The following is a 25,941-nucleotide window of genomic DNA, read 5'->3' on the forward strand; positions in this document are numbered from 1 at the left end:
TGCAGTATTTTTTGCAGCTTCAAGCTATTCCCAGTCCACTGTCATGCTTAAATACTTTTTCCATGTACCTACTCCCTCATCCTCCAGGCCCTTTCGGAGAAGGACAACATAAAATAAAAAAGTGGCAGAACATTCAGATCCACTGTGCTATTTTAGAGCCGTAAAATGAAGCGTACGCGTGGCGTAATGCGCCACTCTCTTCCCAAAGTGCCTCCGCAAGTGTAAAAATAAAAACATTTAGCTTAGAGGAGGATTTTAATGTGGCTCATCCAGCTTTTTATTTACAAACGTAGGGCTTTTCCTTGAGATTTCATTTCACAGTTGCTACCTAGTCTATCATGTTTGTGTGGAAATTATCAGAAAAAGTGGGCAGGACATTATGAGCCATTTTAAAGTGATAGTTCACCCAAAAATGTACATTCTGTCAACATGTACTCCACACCCTCTTGTCATTTCAAAACTGTAGGACTTTCTTACTTCTGCAGAAGATTTGAACGGTACCTATTGGTTTTGTGTCCATACAATACATAGTTTACCTCGTTTGTAAGTCGCTTTGGATAAACGCATCGGCTAAATGACAACATGTAAATGCAATAATTGCAAAATATGTTTTATCCTCTTTTGTGTTTTGCAGAAGAAAGAAAGACAATAACATTTTAAATGACAAGATGTTAAGTAAATGATGACAGAACTTTTATTTTGAGGTGATCTTTCCCTTTAAGCTTGGATCATGAATTAACTGATTTGTTAAAAAGCAGCCAGATAAGTGAGAAATTGTCATAATATTATGATCATTTACCAAATGAACCTTTGTTCAACCTTTTTTGGTTGGCAGAGCCTTCTGATTGGTGCAAAATATGTCTCATTTTAGATCCTGCTTCATATTTTAACATTGCACTGCAGAAAAAGTTATAATTTCTAAAAGTTCAACAGCAAAACTTATGAAGAAAATGAAAAAAAGGAAACGAAAACTCTGCCACTGCAATTATTTGAATTATAATGCACCTTTCAATGCGTAACTATTCAATGCGGTGGAAATAAAATCATGCAGGTTTGTTATCATGATTTTCATTGTGTCTACAGCTTCAAGCACACAAAGTGTTTTATGTGGTTGAGTCTAATCCTGCGCGAGTCATTTATTACCCCATCCAATCTCACTTATACAGAAGTTTCTATAGTGCCTGCAGCGAGGTCACAGTGGACTTCACATCTACAGAAAATGTGTCTGTTAGATGTCAAGGTCAGCATTTGAAACACAGGTCATCGACTAACTGTTGTCTCACATTCAGAGCAGACTGAAGGTATAGCACTTCACTTACATATTGGTTTCAGAGGCATTTATTCTGCCCTGGTTCCCTGATGTGGTCACGCGGGAGTGCAAGACTTCAGAAAGGTCAAGATCATGTCCCTCAAGCATGTCACCTACTGAGTTTCGAGTCAACATAAAAGAACATTTAAAGACTATTTGTTATGTCTTTAATGTGAGCATCTTAGTTATTATACTAAAATGCATAATTATTTACAGACCTTCAACTGTACAGGCATTTAGAATCGATTTTGTTTTGTAATACTGTGCTCAGTTGCACACAATAAGTCCTGGTATATGCCCTTAAAAGTCAACATGAAATTAAAATGGGTCGTGTTTACTCTAAACACTGATACATTCACCCCATCGTTTCTAGACTCGGAATACTTAGTTGATCAACTTCAAGGACAGTGTACACATTTACATTTATGCATTTGGCAGACGCATTAATCCAAAGCGACTTACATTGCATTATAATATAAAAAAGATTTCGGAGTATGTGCAACCCCTGGGTTCGGTCCCATGACATTGGCGCTTCTAGCGCCATGCTCTAACCACTGAGACCCAGGAAACTTTCTAGAACTTTCTAAACCACCGAACAGACTACGGCAATTCTGTTTTCTGCCTGCCTGTAAACAATATCTGAAGGAGCAAAGGCCTCCCTATCTCATCAAAGCCTATGCTATTTAAATCAGCCCTACGTCTCAAGTACGCGGCTCATTCAGCCCGAATTGTGCTTTTCTTTGCCATCGTTTCGTTCTGCTCCCTCTTTCTCACATCTCCCCAGTCTGACTTATGACTCAGAGGCAGTTGGTGCATTGAGTGTTAGTCTCCATTGCCATCCCATCAGCCCTGCGTGCCCTCTGAGTTCTGGGCTCTTTATTGCTAAGCGGTAAGTGTGTTTTGCAAGGCTGATAGACCATTTGCAACCTGCCTGCTTTGTATTCATGCAAACACTCACACATAAACACACATTGGTATGTTTAACTTTATTACTGAGGGCATCTCATAGACTTCCATTGTTTTCAAGCATTGTATTATATTTTCTGCTAAACCTAACCTTTAGATGCTTTTAACCTTAGATGCTTCATCTGTTGACATTAGTATACATCTAGGGGATAGGTTACCCAGAAATCTTCATTCACTCTCCCTCATGTCATTTCTCCCTCATGGCGAGTTTCTTTTTATCTGCAGAACACAACAGAAAATATTTTAAAGAACACTGCCCCCATTGACTTCCATTTTCTGGACACAAAACCATTAGACATTTATCAAATTATCTTCTTTTGGGTTCCACAGAAGAAAAAGACACAGGTTTTGAGGGTGAATAAATCATGAATCATGAAGAATTTTTATTTCTACAAGTTATGACTATTATTTTTCTGCTGTTGAGGAGTGTGTTAAATATCCTCAATTCAGTTTTATTATACAAAATTTTTATATTTTCAAAAGGTTTGGCTTTTAACCAGATCTGTACGCAAACCTGCAGGTCTGTGTTCATGTCAGCGCTGGTGTGGATGCTTTGTTTGATCCTCCTCAAACAGGCAGTATGTACACACTCCACTTATTTCATTCATTCTGCTCCTTCCCGTCAAAACTTCCAGGCCTGCCTGTCTGTGGTGTTCCCAAGGGCTCACTCTCAGGTGCAGCCAGATCTCATTTTCTCTCCGTCCTGAAGAAAATGGATGATTATTAATTGATAACAGATGGATGATTAAAAACAATGGTGGACGACAATAAAGCACCCCTGTAAAAGAGGAGAGGAGACAAACTCCCAGAGCTCAAGGGGAACATAAACTCAATGATGCATCACGTCTGGTACAAGTGACTACAACTTTCTGCTATGTCACCATAGTCCAGTCTTGCCACGTTTGGGTATTATGCATTTATTTATTTATCACTGCAATATGTATTAACCACAATAAGCCATCATTATCAAGTAGATGTGTTCTTTGTTAATATGTTGCTACAATAAATCACATCGATAATATAAATCAATTCTCTTTGAGCAACATTTATTTTTATTTGTACATTTTGGTTCAATGAGTGTCTATTCGCTTGCTCATTTGACATTGTCATGTGAAAACTCATAATCCCTCAATTATATTGACAGGGGGCTGAGAGTTCACACTTATGAAGCTCATTAGATAAATTTGGCCTTTTTCACGGATGTTGCTCTCGTTGTCCAAGAGCCGTCGATAAACAGTAGGCTTCCCTGGATCACAGCAGGCATTGTTATTTATAACAAAGGTCACTCGAATCAACACAAATGCCACTGGAAAGACTCTCGTAGTGCCCTCCAGTGCCAAAGGTTGCAGTTACAACAGATTTTTATCAGATACACATAATAACCAATTATGCCCTTTGCTCTCCTCAGTTATTACTTTATCTGAAGGTCTGTACTTATACAGGATACTTGGCTTTTAGCACATTTTCATCTGGTGAACTGCAAAGTGTGTTTCTCATGTGTCTCATGCATATCCTTGTATAGCCGGTTTCCTACCGAGAACAAACTGTTTTTATCTGCTAGGTGGTGTTTATGAGCCAGTCTCTGAAATCCTTGCTAATTTTGTTTTTATATTTACTCCTTTCTACATAAAATCATACTGCATAAAGAACATTCTGTGAAATTACAACCTTGATAAATTCATATTGATCAGGTAAGGACATTTAAGTTTTTTTCAAATGTCAACGTTTGTGCAATATAATAAAACGTAGTGTCCATAAAATCATTTATTTCGGCATGTATCATGATTATAAATTATTATAAATCTGAGTACTGTATCTTGAAATCTATCATAAAGAGAATGTGAACCTATGTTGCGTGTTGCAGTGACGCCACCATCTTGGGAGGATCATACTCCGCTGCTATTTTTGTTTTGATATATACCGTTACTTGTTTTGTTTTTGGGATTTTCCTGAACAACTCTGCTAAATGCTATTGCAGTTTTTAACACAGCTAAACCGGCCTACCAGAGTTATATTTCCTAATCGAAGAAAACAAAACACTGCATTAAACGCACAGGCAGCAATAAGTCTTTCTGTGGCTTAGTGGTTAGAGCATGGCACAAGCAATGCCAAGGTCATGGGTTCGATCCCAGGGGATTGCACATAGTCAGAAACAAATGTATAATGCAATGTAAGTCGCTTTGGAAAAAAGCGTCTGCCAAATGCGTAAATGTAATATCATGGTGCAACATTCAACACGGACTGAGGTTGGTTTACATTCTCTATTATCAATAATTTACAGCAATACAGACACATTACCTATTTTCATAACTATTTTTCATAATGACATTAGCCTGGATTTTGGAGTCACATGTTATATGTCACATGTTATATTTTATTTTCCAGAACATGCATTGAGAAGTGCAGTTAGAGGTCATATGGCACATATTGTATTTACTCCCGGTATAATAACAAAATTGTGATCGGTTGTTGAAAATGGATGAGATCTATTATTGAGGTCTCGCTCCTTTGATCTTTAATTCCATCCAGGGCCATTTGCACCCTGTTGTGTCAGCCAGTAGCAAGGAAATTTAATCAAGAGAGCAAGAACCAGTTGGATTATTTTCTACCACAGTAATCGCTGCATACCAGTATGATGAGTTTTCAGTGAGGCCTATAATGTGGAAAGTAAGCATTTATATTGCCTGGGTGTCATTTAGATTGTAATATATAGATCCGGACCGTCGTCTCCCTAATACTTTTTTAATAATATCTAATAAGGGTGCTTAATCATAAATAGAGGCCATTGTAGTAGGCTACGGTTATAGCAGGAAACTACATTTAGCATTGAATAGGCCTTTCTCTCCTTGCATGGTCTATAAACAGTAATGGGATGCCACAATATACCATGTTTTTTTTATGTTATTTTCACAAGACGCGTCCACGGTATTCAGCGTAAATAGAAGATGATACGGTCACAATTTATAAGACTAAATTTATCAATTTATTCATGCAGCCAGAAACACAGATTTTTATAAATATACATTGTTATATGGTGCATGTCACATAAGATATATTGGATAATGTAAAATGCACTCTGTAAAGTTTTTAAGATAAACTATTCCCAAATGATTCTACAGTTCTGGATACCTAAAACGTCCTGATTTCTCTAATAAGAAGGCTGACTGAATTCACGTTTTTGTCATCTGTTAAAATACATTAAACAATATGCACGACTTAGATATAGGCTAATACCCTTACTGAATGAAAAATATGTTCGTCAAGTTTTGAACAAAAATAACGCTGCTAAGGCCAATAAGGTAGCGGCAAAGTTAGTGTTCAGCTACACCAAATAAACTAATGGTCCCGTAATAAACTTGACTCTAACTTGATGTGATTTTTAATGGCGCTGAATTTCATCATAGCAAGGTGTTTAACCCTGCATAAAGATTAGTACCCTTGTAGTTTTAAAGGGGATAAAAACATTATTGAGGAATTATGACTCATTTGAAAGCCCTTTTCATTTTTCCTGTTCTGACAGTCTTGAATAATTGATCAGTTTTCTCACTGAAGCCGTGCCATTGAACAGGTACACAGAGAAAAGCGGGTCATTGCCACATTCAGAAGAAATAAACGTAAACTCTGGCACAGACTTTCATGTGAGGTGCTTGGGTACAGACAGACACAGAGAAAGAAAGAGAGAGGCAAAGTCATTCATCTTAATTCTGATATCAATAAATCATGAAATGTTTGAGATTTCTAGTTTTAGAAGATGTTTTTTTTATTCCATCTCTGCCTGATGAAACTTTTATCAACTGCTACAAAAGACATTTATTTCCCCAACATTTGAGCTTGTAAGACGTTTCAGTAAAGACTGCAGTACAAGCTTAAAGTTGTTGAGATATGGCAGCGCAAAAAATAGATTATCTTCTGTTAAATAATAATAATAATAACAAATCATTATTTATTTTTAACAGAGATATAATATATATCTTAAACACACATTTAGATTCTTCTTATCAAAGGAACAGTTTCTCTAAAAAGAAACATTGTCGTTTATACTCGCATGCTATTCTCAAATTCTTCTATGGAAATCAAAAAAAGTTTAAAAGAACTTTACGGTTTTGTATTGGGAAAGCTTGTACGTCAACTCATTATAATAATTTATACTAACTTTTTAAGAAAAGCCTTTCTCAAAACCTAGAAACACAATACTGTCAAAACCACAAGTCTAAAAAAAGTTATAATTGATGACTATATATTGATAATGATGATTCTCAAAAACAGTTTTGAGTCATGTTCTATGACTAATGTTAAAACATAGTGATTGTATTCTTTCATCTACCCCACGGACACCTGCTCTCTTTTTTAGTCTTATGCCTGACGGATTCATAGCAACAGAAACACAAATACACATCCTCTTACGTACACCCTACAGGTACCTCCGCTTACGCTAACAAAACTTTAACAGCTGGTTATTTCTGCTGGTTTGTACCCTGTTATGGCAAAAGCCCAACTATTAGCATTCTGATTGTGCCAAATCAACAATACAAATATTCAGAGATTCTTTGTTGCCTCCAGGTCGTTTTCTTTGGATTTCGAAATTAGAGTCGACGTCACGGTGGGTAACTCTGTGAGTAAGGCAAAACGTGTGAGGAAGGCGGCATGAAAAAATCTGTGCCATTGCTAAGCAGACAGGAGACCCAAGCTAGCCAGCAGTGGCTCTCCTTCAAAATGATCTTCTCACATACGAAGACATCCGCCACTTCAACTCCAGAGTTTTATAAACAGCATAGCAGGGTTTTGTCAGGTGATATACTCATAACCACCTTTCCTTACAACTCTTCCATATTTCCTCTCTTCCCCTCCGTATTGCAATTGGCAATCTTTCAGATATTCCATTTTTAACCTTGCCCTCGGTTCATTACCGCGTTTTCAATTTCTCGTCTTCTCTCCCTGTCTGTTATTTCTTGTTCCTTTTATGTAGGAAATTCTTGCAATTCTTGATATCGTGCAATTCATCTTTTATTTGTACATTCATTTAATGTACTTGATTTTATTACTGGCACACATTTATTTGTTTGTCTGTATCAAAGTTACAATTCAAATGCATGTTGCTGCAGGCCTCTCAGCTTGTGGCCCCCCAGTGCACCGACCCTGTTGCTTCTCTTCTTTTTGTTTTCTTTCATCCTCAGTCAGTATTCAGATCACACTTGCCTGTCTAATTAAAGCGAGCAATGAGAAAGAAAATGAGAGGCCTCTTTTCCTTATCACCGTTCCTACCCTCGGTCCTCTCCTCCTCCTTTCTGTCTCTCTTTCCCACTCATTTCTTTCCATCAGCTGTATCACAAGCAGATTCTGCTAATTTAATCATTACGAGGCCTTTAATTTCACATGGCATGCTGCACCCATTGTTCTGGGAATGTGTCAGCAAGGCTTTATATGTTCACCAGAAATATCCATACGATGAGAATATACTGTATGGGCCAATTATGTCACTTCCTCATCCAAGGCCACATAAAATGATGAATACATTTGTTTTTACTGAATATTTATAGCCTCATAAAATCTCTGCTGCCTTAATATAGCCATAGTAATGACTCACCTTTTACCCGAGTACGAATTTGAAACTATTTTAAGCTATACATATTCGAGTTTCAATATGAAAGCAAATTACGTTAAAGAGATTAATTTAATATCTCAAATATATCCCAGACAGCAATGAGATTAAATGGTCCCCAAATAAAGGCTTTTGCTTAAAGGGACAGTTGAAAAATGAAGTTCTGTCTACGCAGCCTCGTGTTGTTCTAAACCCGTATGACATTCTTTCTTCTGTTTGACACAAAAGGAGATGTTAGTCAGAACGTTCACATCCACTTTTATTGTATGGAAATAACTGACATTGAAAAATGTCTCTATAAAAGATCATAGGGGTTTGTGGGAAGGTAAGAGGTATTTTTGGGTGAACTACTGCTTTAAAGAGAAAATTCCATCATTATTTGCTCACTCTCTTGTCATTTTAGACCTGTATGACTTTCCTTCTTCCGCAGAACACAAATTAAGATATTTCGAAGGACGTTGGTAACTGAACAGTGGCGGTACCATTCACTTCTATTGTATCCACACAAAACCAATGTAAGTCAATGGGTGCTGGTTAACAACTTTTTTTTAAATAGCCTATTTTCTGTTGTGTTATGCCGAAGAAAGTCACAAAGGATTGAAATGACAGAATGTCAACAGAACATTTTTTGACAGGATTTTTGGGTGAATTATCACTCCAGCACACCACACCGCTAACCATACGTGCTTATAATGTAGAGTTTCAGCAATGTCACAAACTGCTCAAATGTGCCAAGACAAGTCTTCATTAAAACGTCTGAGATTTTAATATGAACTCATTAGGTTTTTTTCAAGACAAAATATTCTGTGCTAAGCTATTCACATTTACCTCTCCGCTCAAACTGTGCTACTCAGGTTTGCCAAAACTTCAAAATTTGCTATTTAAAATGTGAACAGTGAAATATTGCATTACTGGATCATTTCTTAAAAACGCTATCCTCATTAATATATGCTTATTTTAGTAAAGCCTGGTTCATGCTGGGTAATGCTTGCTGCTTGGTCTAAGTAGATAAACATCTCAGACGCAGTGTGCATCCCAAATTTGCATTCATACATTTGCATGTAAAGCTCTGGCTACTATGAATACCCAACAGTTGCACATTATTGCCCCAAAAACAAAGTGTGAAAAGGCCCTGTCAGAAAAACGTTTAAAATTGTACTTTTTCTGTCTTTGAGGTGATAATCTAAGGGCTTAAACTGTCTTTAGGGTACACAATAAGTCCTTAGCGTACAAAAATATAAGTACAACATTCGATGTGCTGTGTACTGTAAAGGTACAAAAAGGAACCTTTAAGATTACCACCCCAGCGACAAGAAAAAGGTAAAATGTTAAACCTTATTTATGACACTATGCATTTAACAGCCACTGCATTCCCTATGTAGTGGAAAGAGGAGAGCCTAAATGTTCTCAAACTAGCACTTGCATTTCAAATATCCCTTCCCTCAACTCCAAATGGCAAAGGCCTGTATATCTTAAAATATGCCATTTAAAACTAATCTACACTACACAAAAATACTATACAAGATGGCCAAGGGTAGTGTGTAAACAGTACACGATTTGGCCCACAACCAGAGATAATAGTGAATTGAATGACTACCGAGATCTCCATTAATATTGGCAGTTCCGAGATGTACCATCAATCACAGGCTACTCTCAAGAGAAACAGGAACTGCATCATGGCGATCCGTTCTTATTGGCGTAACCCAGAGGATGTTTTCGTGAGCGATAGCAACAACAGTAACTTTATAGCTACCTTCTGTCTTATTATCCGTGTCTCTCGCTCCCCCTCCTCCTTTTTCTGGCTAGTGTGCAGGCTGATCAATAATTGAGCAAAGTTTCATCAAATCCAGGTCTGTTCTTCATAGGGCTTGTCTGTTTGAGTACACATTGAGAGGGGAGAGGAGTGCGAGTTTGTGGACAGAGTCTCCCGGAAGTCTCTTTGATCTACCGCATATTGCTACAGGGGATTCTTGAGGGGGCTATACAGTGAAGCTCACCACACACTCTCCAGCACACAACCAACCCATAGATACATGCCTACCATACTATACTATACCACACTATACTTTACAACACTACAGTACATTACACTCAGTGCTGGAAATGTCAGAGATTCACTTAGTTGACTCTAGTTGGGGATTTTGTATTATCTTTTTTAACAATAGATGCAAAAATGGCCACTTCATTTATGTATATAGCATGCATAGCCCACACGATTCATTCATAATAAAGGCAGTGTATGATGAAGCTAAAAAAATGTGGTAAGGACCAATGGCATATATCTATTTTTGACTGCACTGAGAGTTTCCAGCTGTTCGTTTTCTTTGTATAAATCTTAGTGGAGAGCTAAGATGTGACTTGCTGTGATCAGTCAGGCATAGGATGAAAAATTCAATCAGTCCTTCAGAGGATGCTCAGCCCGCGTGCCACAAAGTGACAGCCGCACATACAGAGAAAGAGACAGCTGGAGAAAGAAACAGTACAATATTCATGAAGCCATTATTGCTCATTTCAAACTGCTGTTGTCACTATACTGAAATTTCAGTAGTCAGCACTAATAAAAGTCAAACGTCACAAATCCTTGGTGTCAGTTTTTGCACATTGGAAAAATACCCTTTATTATGTATACAAGTAAAATGTATTTTACCCTTTCATGAGGTCACTACAGTTTCAGTATTTCTTAAATGGTTTACTAAATGTATACGGTCGGAAAATCTCTTTGAAAAATATCCATGAAAAATTTAAATATTGGTTTTACATCCTCTGAAGCAATAAACACAGATACGCTAAAGACTGACAGAATGACAAGACACATGAAAACTGTGATAAATCGAGGTTATCGCTTAAAAATATTTTTTTCTAAAAACATGTACAAATATTTCTGTTGTATTGCTTAAAAGTGAATACGATAAAAGCACGGATAAACTTTTCTATTTTTGTGTTCTGCAAATAGAAATATCTTTATTCGAAATTTGGGAGAAATATTATTAGTAGTTCACAGAATGAAACAAACATTACTTTATGAAATATATAGCGTTTCTTAAAACTAGAAACATGAACATCCATTGTTGAACACTCAAAAAAACCAAAGAATTGCCGCTTTAATGACATCACTGGCAGCCTCAGGTCTATTATCGTGCATGTGCTCTGTATAGACTAATGCACAGATAATATATTCTGACATATCTGTTTTTAAATTCCTTTCCTAAAGCCACAGTGTTCAGCATCAGCGTCAGTAAGTCAGACAGCGTGCCGGTTCCAAAATGAAGTCAGCATGCTATTACTGTATGTACAGAATATGCCTGTATTTCTACATTTACATTTAGTAAACTACCAAAGTACTGGTAACTTAATATCACTATTCCAGACACATCCAAGGGCTTTTCTATGGCCATTTAAAACTATGCATTGGTTTACGGAGCATTCAGAGCTGAACCGTGCATGTCAACACGTATTAACATTTAAACTAAAGGTTCGACAATTGTCTTCCTCTCCAAACACACAGAAAGGTACAAACAGGTCAGGCTCGGGACTGATGCAGCCTAATGTGTCTCGTATAATGTGGATAAATGATTCAGGCTGTTGATATCTGAAGCCGATCTCCTCAGGCGAGCGGCAGAGTGTAAACACTCATATTTTATTTTGCACAGTCAGTCTGTCTGAAATGAGCAGAATCAATTTGGTTGCCCTATCAGTGCCTGAATTTCTGCTTGTCTTCCCTCCCCTGCCGCCCAAGTTGCCCGTCCTCCCCTCCCTCTCGCTTTAACCGATGTTGTTTCAGCTAATTTGAGGGGTTTTTTTGTGCTGGTGGAGAATTTCAAACTCATTTTCTCAGCGTGTTTCATCACGCTTCATTTCCACCTGCACCGTAAAAAAATGCAATTCAATTCTAAAGTGCAAACCAGATTCCAATCTTTGGCGGCGAAACATTTTGCAGAGGCCAATAACCTTGACGAAACAATAAGAGGCCATTAAAATGCCCACAATTTGCCCGCTCACTCGTACCACTAATGCAAAGCACTAAATACAGGGCTACTTCTGCTTATAACTTTAACCTTAATTGCAGTTTCTCATCCAAACCATCAACCCTGACCATGGCAGCATTATACAGGAAGATCACAGTTCCCATCTGGCTTGATGAGGTCTCATTCACACACATTATCAGCGACTTTGCTCTTTATCTCCGGCTAGATTTGTTAAATAAATATGCAGATACTGCTCAGTCAAAGGTCTGTTATTTAGATGCTTTTGTCTGAATCACCCTTTTCAAGCATATTGGACACCGAATGAAACGAAACAATCAAAAATATTATGCGACGACCTTTTTTCAGCCCTGTGTTTTAACAGATTTCTGATTATAGGTGTTAGCGTTTGGCGTGCTGGGTCTCTGCCATTTCTCCACTCTATAATTCAGCTTTGGGAAGCACATAATAAAGGTAATGGGCGCATTTGAATTTCATGCAGCGGACGTCAAAGGATTCTCCACACTGAGACGATTTGGGGAAGAATTAGGATCCAGTGACTCTGTGCCAGGAAAATGGTTATTGATAAATAGATTTTTAACAGCAGATGTGTCTCGGAGCAAAATAATCACTCGAATAATCACATTCCTTTGAAGGGAAAGAGGAGAGAAGTGCCATATGTCATGCGACTGATATCGGTAGCTGATAAAGACATACTGAGCTTCATTTTTTTAAACCCCCATCCATTGCCATAATCTCAGCATTAGCTTTAGTTTCATATTCTCTCGATGAGCATTCATCTGCCCGCGGAGAAATACTGGAATCCCTTTTCTGGAGATAGAAGTAAAGACAATACATTTTTGTGTTATAAACTGTGCGATTTATTAAAGATCATGAGATACTTTAATCTGATTAGTGGGTCTATTATACAGGTAGTTTGAGATTCAACACAATGTTATTCATTTCTCTGCATGCTTTAAAATAATATGATTGTTGATTGACCGATAGGATTCAATTTGTCCATAAATAAACACAGAGTGATTACATAAAGAGGCACAGGCAAGTACTTCAACACAAAACAATTACTGGATCAGTGCTTGTATCCACTGTCCTCTTATAGTGGCTAAATGTGATAACTGAGGATGCACTTCACCTCAAGCAAGTTTAGCTACAATAATCTCTGTTTCTCATAATCACACGGGTTTGAGTGCCAAATTGGCACAGTGCTTAAATCACTTTTGATGGGCCATTATCCCAACACTACCTGTTTATTGTTGTGTAGCCTGTATTGCCTGGAGAAAATGTTGCAAGTGTTGTTCTTGCATAGCTCGATAACGATTCATGGAGTTCTTAGTTATGGTTCAGTATATCCTGCTGAAAGGAATAGCTTAGACAAGCATGAATTTTCAAGATGGCCCAGACTGGTCCAGCTGTGCAAAACATACCCGGTGAATCTGGTCAACAACTGTGGCCTTCTGAAGGACATGTTGCTAGGTAAGCTTGAGATGAGTTTGAAGTCCAATGAGAACATCAGTACTCCAGAACCTAAAACATTACATATGAGTTTCAACAGTCAACATTTAGTCTCAGATCAGTGGATTCGACCTTTGACTTCAAGACCCCACCATTGTCCACAACCATACTCGAAGGTCTCAATGTGAAAAATGTTTACCCAATAAGATATGATAGAGCTTGGCATAGCCAGAATAATGTATATTTGTAATGGAAATAACCAAACACTAACAAATGATTATATTTTAATGCTGGGATTTGTCTTATTGTAAATCTTCAGGCCATCTTGAAAGTTGGTTGTGGCCAGATCAGATCATACCAAATTATTCTTCATTTTGCAAACACTCAAAGTGATGAGAAATGAACACCAAGTGAGACGCTGGGAGCATGAAGGGTGGGGTGGTTGGGGAGGTGTACTGACAGCCAGCTAGAGCTGATTAAGTGATGGAGTGAAAGAGAGGAGAGGATGATCAAAGTACCGCGAGCTTTCACTGCCAGGGAGAAGCGGCCCCATCCCAGCATGTGGCATGTGTTGGGAATAAAGGAACATGGCTCAGTGATGATGATGATGTTGTTCCCACACAAGCTGTCGGTCCTATTTTGATATGGCATCTTAAGGAGACCCTTTTTCCAACCTCCTACTGCGGAGCGTTGCGTTGATGTAGGGTTGTGGCATCATGACCATGGTGCCATTTTTATCTCCAGCCACCCTCTAAGACTGTCAGCTGAAACATTTATACATTTGAGATAGCTGGGGCAGAGAATGACTAATGTCTTTTTTAATGTCATACACTGACTGCTGGCTTGTCATACTAACAATGTTTTTTAACCAAAAATCATCTAGACTGAATCCCAAACTCTCAAATTATAAGGAAATATAGTCGTAGATGACATAACCATAGTGCAGCAGTAAACTATTGTGCTTTGTATACTTTGTAAAAGTGGGCTTCGTGTGGGGATGCAGGTTCAAGTTCAGTCAGTTCCCGTCAAAAATGTTTTCTGCTGTGAGATCAACAAATGAATATTGTATAGTTGTAGTCACGAAGTGCTAACAACAAATCACATCAAAGACTACACAGTCTTCTTTAATCCAACTGTACTGAAATATTCTGCTCAGACGAAAACACAACAAAAAACTTTTTGTGAGCAAAAGCTTTTCATGATGATTGTGAACAAAGCAAAAAATATACAAACAAAAGCATTAATGAATGAATGCTCTGAACATCATTAAGGCTCATATTTCTTCATTAAATCTACTTCACTCTTTATTTATTTTTAGCTTTTATCTTATTTACTTCAGCACACTACTTTATGTCTTGCTGGCAGTTTGTGACTTTTCAAACAAGGCAATGTTTTCTACACTCTGCAAAAGTATTATACAACCAGTAGAAATGATCTCAGAATGTGTTCTCATAAGGAATTATTTGAGGAAACTAATAAAACTGTCAGGAATCACAGAGAACGAACCCAAGCGCAGGCAACAGGAGATGAAGGGGTTAACAAGACTTTAATAAATAATAAAACAGGAACAAAACAAAAACCCACGAGGGAGTAACAAAACAGTACACAATTACAAATATGATAAACGGATTACTAAACACTCAACAAGATCTCAATATTAAACACTAAGACTAGACGTTACTTGACAAGGTTTCAAGGACACAGTAAGGAGTACAAGCAAGGGATATTGTACAACCAACGAACACAAGACAATAGACAAGAGGGTATTATATAGGGAGACTAACAAAGGGGATAACGATGGGCAGGTGTGGGTAATGCGACACAGGAGGAGAGCTATACTAGAAACGAGAGGGGCAGGGCCAAATGACGAGACAGGAGAGAACGCATATTATGTCCTGATTGACCATAATATGTTCCTCTCCACATAAAACACGTGGGTCTGTCATGATTCTGCCCCTAGACCAGAAAATCAAGACAAGAGCAGGCAGAATCATGACAAAAACAAACAAAACACTTTCATTATAAAACCACAGAATGTAGAAACAGCTACAGAGGCAACAAATTCCCTTTTTCCATACTTATTCTATTCTATTCCATTCCATTCCATTCTATTCTATAGCTTTGACACAATCATCTTGGACTGGGAGTCTTCACATTCATAACTTGCTTAGAATGGTACAACCATGTAAGACAGTTATGAATGGTTGTTGTTGAATAGCTGCAAAGATAGTGCAATTGAAGTCCCATGCTGGCGTTGTGGCCCTGTGTGGCCCTGCTACTGTAGCTGTAATAGATTGTAAATGTAAATGTTGAAATGGCCATGCCTTCACTAACATGTTGACATTCTATTACGTTCCAATAGACGCTATAGAGCCACCCAGGCAGGTAATTGGTTTATAACGTAACATATTTGCCTACGCCAAACCAACAGACTCTGAATACATGCCACTAGTTTAACTAGGCAATGCACCGGCTACCTTCTCATTTATTGATGCCATTTGTCAAGTCAAGTAGCACAAACCATAACCAAACAAGTGCCTCATAGAAATGAATATATTTGTTTTGCGAAAACCTGGAATAAATCTTTCAACATTACAGGATGATTAACAGGAGCCATCCTGAGTGGCAAACTATCCATCCAGGTGCCTGAATACACAATAACCTCTTTGAAAGGAATCTAGAATGGCTAGCTCTATGATCAGAGAGACAGAGAAAAAAGCAAGCGAGCGAGACAAAACAGGAGCTGCCAGACACGCTGATGGTTTTGATGAATTTCCTCATCAGAGGTTCGTCACGCGGTACGGCGGATCTCTATTTTACACCTGACCTTCTCCTTTTAAATACCTTGTTTCCCAGCCGCAAGGTAAGCAGATAAGTGCTTGCCATACTGTAGTTGTACTTGAACAGGCAGCGCCTCAGAAAAGCGGTGTGTGGACTATTCTCAAGAATTCTCAGAACCTTCATATATTTGGAAATGCAGTAAATAAACCCTGACAGACTGCTGGAAATATATTCTTGTAATCTTCATGATGTTCATTGCGAGATATTGGACAATGTAATAATATTTGGAGTGAGCATAAATATGCATGCATGGGTAATTCTGTGACGTCATAGGCTGTTGGGAGGGGTGATTATCAAAATCCTCATCACAAAATCAGAAATCGTGTCTTAACTCCTGTCAGGAGCACTGGCCGAGGACGAGCGATTTTTAATTTGAGATGTAATCTTTTTCCATTAGAATAAACTGTGTTTTTTAGAGACCAGACCAGAAGATCGTTTTCTTATCTGGCTAAAAAAGATGTAGCGAAATGACATCCCTGTGTTCCAAATGGAAAACCATTAGGACTCTAATGTGAGGAATTTCACACGTTTCCAGAAAGGGTGGCTGTTATTTTTACCCCAGTTCCCCAGCGCTGCCTGCCTCACATCGGTGTGCATAATGAGAGTGTGAATTTGAATCATGCGGGCAGATGGACACGTCTGATGGATGGAGGGATGCGAGCAGTTGGATGTGACTGTACAGTCTGTGAGCTGTTTAAGTGCCCAAAAAGTGCTGATGAGCAGCGCGTGTGGAAATCTGTCCACCATAATTCAGTGTAGAGTCACCACACTGATGATTTTGATTAAAGGGGAGGATCTGAGTGCCAATGTGGCACGAGCGAGCGAGAGGGAGGCGGAGAGCAACAGGACAAAGGCAGGTGAAGAATTACAGGGAAACGAAGGCGAAGGCCTAGGTCACCTGCTGGCTCTTCTGTCCACAGGAGTCTGGGTTCAGGGGGAATTGGCTCTGCATGGATGCTTTTAATGCGGCAGCTGTAGCACGGTGAGAGAGGAAAAGAGATTAATCTAACCCTTCCTGGCAGTGGGTACCAGCTCAGCTCTGCTCGGTGGTTGACCAAACCTGCTCTCTCTCTCGCCCAGATAAGGGCACATGAAATATTGCTTTGCATCCAAGACTTACTCCTCTGACACACAGAGGGCCAAAAGGTACAATCAAACACCTTTACACATGCCACCTGATTGCCGGCGTTTGCACCGCATATAAAATCCCATAATTTTTTTCTTAGATGTTTGTCGCTCTTTCTTCTGCAGATCTGACATGCTTATTATTTGCTTTGTTTTGTCTCAGCTTAAATAAATGTAGTTTTCTATTCGCATGGATAATTAAATACAGTGACAACAGGAAATTGCTTTCTAGGGAACATAATCCTCAAAGCTCTTAAGAAGGGAGTACTGATAATAAAAAGACTATGTCTTTCATAAGAACAGGTGTGAGAAAAAAATGGCTTGAAGGAAGATAAACCAAGACCAGAAATCTACTGATGAGATACAGGGAGGAAACATAATCTGCTGAATAAATAAATAAATCAAGTTGCCATGTTTTATTTTGCCCCTTGAATTAGAAAGAAAAGACTCTTTTATCAACAACATTTTCAGTTAAATCAGTCTGTTTGTTCTCTGGGACTCAATCCACAACACTGGTGTTACAAGCACCAGGCTATTTGAGCTACAAGAACACTAAAGTTCAGGTCCGTCTTTCTGTCATTTACAACACAAAAAGTGTTACAGACATATTGAAGACGAACTGCTTATAATCCCTTAAAGGATGAATAATATAAATTCTCTGAAAAACATCACAGTAACAGGATTGTAGACGAAAGCTTGTACTGTAGTCCCAGTGAAACTATTTGTGTTTGGAGAATGAAACTAGTATGTTCTAAAAAAACACATGCACCTAAATTTTGCTTGCCTGTTCTTGAATGATGTACTTGATGTACAGTACATCAATGATAGTTCATTTCATCATTTACTTTCACCCTCATGGAACACAAAAAGGGAATAGTGAAGGACACACTGGCATATGGGTGGGGTTAATACGTCTGTAATTGCTGGATCTGAGATACTGCTTGATATCAAAAAATGCTGAGACAAACATAAAAATGAAACGTATGCTATCCACAAACAGAGATGAATTGTATGAATTTTATAGTATTTTTATTTTCAAGTACAACTATCTAAATGCTCTTAAAACAAGAAACTTTTACTTGAGATGCAAAATTACTTAAGATATTAAAATTCGTGAATTTATGCATAAAACAAGAACAAATATCTGCCAGTTGGGTAGGCAAAATAAACCAAATTGGAAGGGAAATTTTGAATATTTTTACTATCCCATTGGCAGATATTTTTTCTTGTTTTTATCATAATCTCAACTCTATTTTACAGCAGTAGATATTAAAGTGATTAAAGTGGGGGCCCTAGGATGGATGCAGGGTTGAGGCAGTTTTTAAGTCATTTTACGAGATAGAAATGTATAATTTGCCATTCAAACATCAGAAAAATAAGACCAGCATTGATGTTCCAACTTTGTATAATAGTATATATTTTTGGTTTAATTAATATGTTAAGTTTAAGATCATAAGTCTTTATTTGGGGGACCACAATGCGGTGCATCCTACCCAAAGGGGGCCTTACAACGAAAAGGTTCAAAAACCACTGTCTTACAGTAAGTCGTTTTGCTTTTCAAGTAAATTAATCTTGATTTACAACTGTAACTTTTTAGATAAAATTAACAAAAATCAGTTATTGATCAAATCTCCTAAGCCTAATTCTTAACAGAAAACTTATAAAATTATTGTTATAATTTGGATCATACATTTTTAAGTGTCTAATATAGGTTTTTGACCTTTTATGTAACCTGCACTTTTTATGTTTCAAAGAGAGAGAGAGAGAGAGAGAGAGAGAGAGAGAGAGAGAGAGAGAGGGGTGACTGATGCAAAAAGTTACGTATTGCAGCTTTAAGAATGTATACGAATTTTTACTACAAAACAGGACAAAATTACTAAGAAATGTATCGTTTTTGCAGTGTGTGACGACTACTTTTCCATAAATTATCAATGTAATAAAAGTAGTTACCTGTTTCAGGTAAAATAGTGTTTTCATAAAAATAATGTAATAGGCGAAAGAAATACTCCTCAACTAGGCCTCTGTATAATCATCGCAATGTCACCTATCGGTGGGAGGTGCTGTATGTGTTTTGGCACCAAAGCTTTTTATTTTATCACTACGCACCCCTATTTCACGGTTCTGCTATTTTAAGTCTATGTGTGACAATCTTAAGTGTAGGTCAGGCCTGAAGTTTTTCTTTGACCTTTCCTCCAGCCTTCCCCCCTCTTTCCCCTCCACATCTTTCATCGCTGTGAATCTACCAAAACAAAGCTCTTTCATGCATCTGTGGCACTAGACATGTCAGCTCTCCTCTAGTGTAGTGAGGTGAATGCATCTCGGCTTTGAACTGCTGAGAGGACAAATGCAACTCGCAATATGCCTTTCCAAGAGGTTGACAGAAAGAGAGAGAGACAGAGAGAGATGGAGTGAGATCAACCTGTCTTCAATATTTCATCAGAAATGGGAGTACAGCAGATGACCTGCAGAAGTTGCAGGCATGAAAGTCCTGCTGCGGCAGCAAGAGAACTTGCTTTAGTGATCAAGAAAACTGGCGGCCATTTTGATTTTGTTGTTTTGGGAAAAAGGGAGCCAAAATGCCCTCAATCATTCTTAACACATAAACATCTGTACATCAAGAGAGTCAATGTGGCATTGTCTGCAGCTACAACACCCCCATCAAGATTCCACATAATTTACAAAAACCCATGTAAAGGTGAACCTTGAATTCTGAAGGTGGTCTCCATTAAAAATGCATTATTCTAAAAGTATCAATAACCAGCCTAAAACTATAGGGATTCCAATCTTGCCTTAATGCAAGTGTGACAAATCAGTGCCGAATGACCAAAGAAAAGCTTTTCATTTAATTTTTTTATTTGTGGACCTGCAGATCTGTGGAGTTCTGCAGGTCTTTCAGAATTAATTCAGTTTAGACAAGGTGTATTATTACTGACAAAAACGCCTTAATCGTACTGTGACCATAATTATCTAGAGTTTGTCCTCGCTTCTGCAAAACGCCTACTTCCACAGTTATACTATGAAACAACTGCATCCATCTTTAAACTCTAAACAGCACTTTCTCTCTCTTAAAGGTCATGAAAAATAAGCAAAGCTCTTCTGATACAAAATGATTTCTCTAAGGGTTGGAAGTACACACCGAACAAACAGATACAAACCCATTCTGTTGAAACAATTTCTCAACACTGTTCTTGGGGTGGAGATAAAGAGCAAGGCACAGGAAAGAGGAGAGGCTAGGTCAGCTAAAGGCAACAAGGGGGGCAGACCCAGTCACAGAGTGCTAATAGCCAAGATAAGGAACAAGACGACGCAACGGCATTTACCGCCGGAAGCATTAAACCAGTATCAAAGCTTCACTCAATAAAAGACAGAGATCAAACACAAAGCAGACGAAAGTAATTGTATTAGACAGAATCCTCCCCGTAGACCTCAGATAAAGCAAACATTTCCAAAGTGTCAATACTCTTTGTAAACAGGCAATGGAGACAATAGTCTAAGCTAAAAAGCTCAACAAACAGTCTAGGGCTGAAGTTTGTTTCTAGGGATTACTGTAGTTTTAAAATGAGTAGTATAAATTTTCTGCCTACTTTCTATATTTTCATTATCCAAAATCTCAATGACTTTGTCCTCATTTCCCAGGAGCAACAATGTTTTTTTTCTGAAGGTTGCTCATACTTCTAAACCTTCAGTGAGCCAGAAATACAGACAGGTCTGTTTGTGTGTGATGTTGAAAATATCATTACAGTATCACCTCAGCATGAGAGTCACAAGTAAGCTCTCTTTGCAGTCTCACTATGCTCTTTTCAACAAGATTACTCCTTTCACCTCACTGGATTCATTGAAGTTTCTGCTTCTTCACACGCACACAAAGTTCTCAGCCTAAGATAAAAGACACGCGCGTACATATTCCACAGCACAATGACACATATTTTTACTTCAACACAATGACAAATATTTGACCTGTGTGATGAAAATGATCTCTCCAAGCAATTATTTAAGAAAATAGTTTACATACAACAGGTGGGAGGTGAATGTTAAGTCTTGCAGTCTTGGGACAGCTATTGATTTGCACATAGTATGATAAATACCAGACTGCAAATATGCTGAGAGAGCAATAAGTCTCACATATATACATTTACCGTCACAAAGAATCAATAGAATCATGTTAGAAATCACTCCTTGGCAGAATAATCTTTCTTTGATAAACATAATCATGTCTTCTATAAACTTCATACTTTTGAGTATTACTGATCCTCTTTTTATACGTCAGGATGGATGTTTATTGATCTGATTCTCCTTCAAACAGCAGGAGGCGGTAAGGAGCCTGGCCTAGCCTATACAAACAAGTGAACGGATTAATGCGTTGTCAAGACTTGAAATGTCAGTAACTTAATGCCAAAGAACATCAAGTAGGAGGAATGAGACGAAGTCGCTGTTGATGACACGGCATCCGTTGCTCAACTTCTGAGCAAGTGCCAGCATCTGACACTGAAGCATCTCTCTCATCCAGCTATAATGAGAAGTGGAAAAGCATTACTGACATCACTTGCATGCTGTGATGTTGGCTGCTTTTTCAAGATGTGGAAAAATAAAAGGAAGTGGTAGGGAGGCAGTTGATGGTTTTACTCTGAAAGACAGATATAACTCTGAACGCAACTCGTATGTCGTCACAGAAAATTTGGGTTTTCTGAATGGCGCGATGGTGGGGAATCTAGGAGGAGTGAAAATGACCTTGGGAAGGAAAAAAATTATATCTTTGCCAACCTGCCAACCATTTTTGAGCATGCAACCCTGACACCCACTCTCTCTCCAGCCTTACGATGTGTACAGCATGTCTTGTGTCCTTGAAAAAAACGTGTCAAATCCTCTAGTCGGAAAACATGAGCCGAGTGTCACCTAGAGGGGCCAGTGAATGTTTTAAAGATTCCACAGTGCTGCCAGGATTAAACCAGGCCAGGAAGATCCATGCGAATTGGATGAGACGGTCACAAGGGAGCCAGGCGCGCTCTAGAGGACGAGTACTTGGCTTCCAAATCTTTTAGCTGCTAATGAACCTTTGACTCTAAGAATCCTGTCCTACACATCTCTGGATTTTCATAGGTTCATGATTTTTAAAATGATTGATGATTTTACATGTTTTTTTATTAATCTGCCATTCAGGTAGATCCTAAAGGGGCTTATATACATTGAGGTGATTGTTTTGTTTTACTTTGAGATCATCTATAGATCCCGTGTTTCTACAGATACCACAATTTATTGGACATGTGTTTGTACAAAAACCTTAAAGGTATATAATTGTTTTGAAGAACCTTGGTAAGCAAGCAACACCGACCCATTGACTTCCATGTATGGACACAAAACCACTGAGACTTTTCCCAATGTATCATCTTTTGTGTTCCATTGAAAAAACATAATGTTCAGTACATAATGACAGAATTTTGATACCTTAAAGTATTCTGTCTCATGCCTCTTTATGTGTAATGCAGATTGAGAAAATTCACCCTCACGCAAGTGTACCTGCGGAGCAGATATGAAATTTGAAATTCGTATAGATGCGTATAAAAGAGGAAAGGGAGAATCTACAGTCCAGAGAAGTATGCATAGTAAAAGAGGCACCTCCCTCTTTGCTAGGACTTTATTTTTTCATGAAGGATTAAATATTAAACCTACATTTCTGCTCCAGTTGATTGCGTGTCAACACACAAGTGAGCATGTCAGGGTGGGGGACGAAGGGCAGACCATGATCCACATCTACATGGAATATACTGGCATGCTTTAGAAAAAAAATGTGTTGAGAAACACTGACTTCGGGAAAGAGTGTGGGCGCACGTGTTCGGAAAGGGCAACACTATCACTAATTCATGGGCAGTTTCTGCTCATCCAGACCAGCTCTGTTCTTCCAATTTTCTTTTTTTAAAACCCGTTCTCTCACAAACACACGTGCGTAGTATGGTGGTGCGGCTACTAAAGTGCACAGCAATGATAAATAAATGCGGATGTGACGTAATGGGGCAAGCGTGTGAGGCTAAGATTACGATAACTTTAGTGATGGAGAGATTAGAGAGTAAAGTCCATATGACATTGGCCAGGAAAACACCATGGCTTAGGAATCGAGGAGTCTACCTCTGCATGAACAGCCTTCAGTGAATCATCGATTAGTAATGTTACAATCGTCTAGACCGGCTGATGGTGGGAGGGTTGGAGAGACAGAGGTCCATATTGTGTTTGCTTTAGAACGCTCACAGCTTGCTTAATTCTGAATGCACTCAGGTTGACATAGGACGGCTGAACACATAAGACACACTTAAGAAGTCCTTGTTCTTCGCTTTTTATATCACTCACTCACATATGAATAGCCAACCCACAGGGCATGCTCCTCGCAAACAGCTTGAGCATGACTTTGTCACCATGTGAGGTCAACAGAATTTCAAAGCTAGCCAAACTTCAATCACACCACCACTATTAAGCGTTGCGGCCTTACAACAGCCACCTGTCCATCACCACTGCTGGTAACCTTGTCGAATCGTTGACGTCTGGGGACAGTTTGTTCCGTGCCCCTCCGTAGAGGAAGGTTGCCCTCCATCCGTTTTATGTAGTCATTCAGATTTCCACTTGATTTGATGCTACCTTTCTCAGAATGAGCGGGCACCCCTCTTTCCAGACAGCAATTCGGAGGGCCAAAGCAAAGCAATCAATTCTTAAAGCGGAGGCTGGAGGCTGAAAAAGAGCAGTGTCAAGGCTGCAGACGTATCCATATCAAAGGCTTTAAGGTCTACGGCTAAGAGTGGTGAGCAGCTGAATGGTACTGAGAGTGTGCGGATGATTAAAGCTAACCTGCTCAGAGCAGCGACGGCCATGCTCTCTCTCTCATGGCGAGCATAATTGATTTCAACCGCTTCCAGCTTTATATGTGTTGGTCTGTCTGTCTCTCACTGAAATCAAGAGCAATATTAGAAGTTTTCTCTGAGCAGGAGAAGGGTGTGATGGGAATCAATGGTTGCAGCAGTCGGGTCAGTACAGGCGAATTCTGGGTTCTTTTTATTATTACTGTTCTATATGATGAATGATGCTGTCCTGTCATTGATTGTGTATCGCAAGCGAGTCTAGAACCAACTAGTAATTTTTAGAGCATCGCTGTTTTCTGAAAGTCGAGATACAACTGCACTCTGGCCATATCCCAGTGGTGCTCCTGAGATGGATTTGTGGTCCCGGCGTTAGTTCTTTTATTCTTCTGAGGAGGACAAGAGCGGAAATGATAAATAATGTTGACATGCAATGTGTATAGTGACGTGAAAAAGAGAAATAGCCTGTAAAACCGAGTGAACTGTACCTTTAAACACGTGTAACTCATTCAACAATGCCTGCAATAAATCTTTATTAGCAGGTAAAATACTGTAGGAATATAGAGTTGCTCTCAAGTTCTCCAATGCAACTTAATTACGTAAAGACCATCTGAAGCCATGCCAAGGGAGCGCTAATAAACGCCTTGAAACTAAACACGCTATATTAGTGATGTCTTCCTTTCATTCATTATAGGAAACTAGGCTCATCCTTATCCACTCATCCTTTCATCTTTCCAGTCCCGTCTTTCACTCGCTCCCTCTCTTAACGCCTTCTCAATCTCTCATTACCAGATCCTCCCTGTCCATTAGCCCTTCAGGTTAGGATCGAGAAGGTTACAAATGAGTTCTCTGATTACTTGACTCTGCAAGCTTTTAAGAAGCCTCTAAAAAGCCAAGGCTCTGGAGCTATTTGCTTACCTCTTGTTTGGCTAACAAGCTTTTTCAAGTGCTCCTCATTGATTTGATTAAGATCCACCATGCTGCATAAAAACTCCACGGCTCTCTAATGTACTTTTCCTCATATTTTCTGAAACTTAGCAAAGTGATTAGGAAAGAAACATTCATCACATCTCATTATACAAACAGTTGTGGTCTAAATAATTATATCTCGTCCCTATCTAACCATCTTAGATGCGTTATCTCATACGCTCTTTTATCCACAGATACGCTTCACATTTAAAGCTACTTGCACCGTATCTCCTTATCTCTTCAGACGTTCTCCTGAGTGTCTCGTTCCCTTACAAACTTCAGAAGAAAGCCGCAGTTGTTACAAGCGCTTGAGTGATGTCAAGCGTATCGCTGGAGCGGGATGTCAAGCAGAAGATTGAGTCAGCACATTCGCCTTGTACAAGAACACTGCCTCATTTCCAGCCACTTCAGCTGAAATAGTTTGGAAACCGCACGCTACAGAAACATGCAAACTATGATAGCTTTGCATGTCTCCAGAGGACTCCAAACCAAAGCCGACATGGGCGATGAGCTTTCTGATGTGGTCAACCTCAAAAAACTCTCTTATGATTTCAACCCTTTATTATCAGTGTATTTCCAGGAAGATACAGAACAGTGTGACCATCATTAACTATTTTACAGTTTTTTTAAGTATTTGGACTGGTATCTGTACAGTACAGTAGCATTTAAACTATTGGTTCAACCACGAATTAACAGTTTGTTAAAATTTCCTCACCTCATGGTGAAGCTGTATGGCTTTCTTCAGATCCACAGGAGAATCTTTATGCTGCGCATTATTATTCTTTCCCATTGAATAATAGCATTCAGGTAGCAAAAAGGACAAAATACAATAAAATCAGTATTTGCAAGCTATTGATT

At 38.7% G+C, this 25,941-nt stretch overlaps 1 protein-coding gene and 1 long non-coding RNA gene across 2 annotated transcripts in view; one reads left to right on the forward strand and one right to left on the reverse strand.

Moving 5' to 3' along the window:
• rtn4rl1b (reticulon 4 receptor-like 1b) overlaps positions 1-25,941 on the forward strand; it is a 119,045-nt gene that overhangs the window by 52,150 nt on the left and 40,954 nt on the right. The gene's annotated exons all lie outside the window — the stretch shown is intronic.
• Positions 2,437-25,848, reverse strand: LOC306908875. The gene is made up of 3 exons (XR_013788039.1): positions 25,799-25,848; positions 2,790-2,978; positions 2,437-2,494 (listed from the first exon to the last, which is right to left on the reverse strand). It is a non-coding gene; the product is annotated as an uncharacterized lncRNA (long non-coding RNA).

The sequence above is a fragment of the Barbatula barbatula genome, assembly GCF_947034865.1.
Source record: "Barbatula barbatula genome assembly, chromosome: 19".
Classification (NCBI taxonomy): domain Eukaryota; kingdom Metazoa; phylum Chordata; class Actinopteri; order Cypriniformes; family Nemacheilidae; genus Barbatula; species Barbatula barbatula.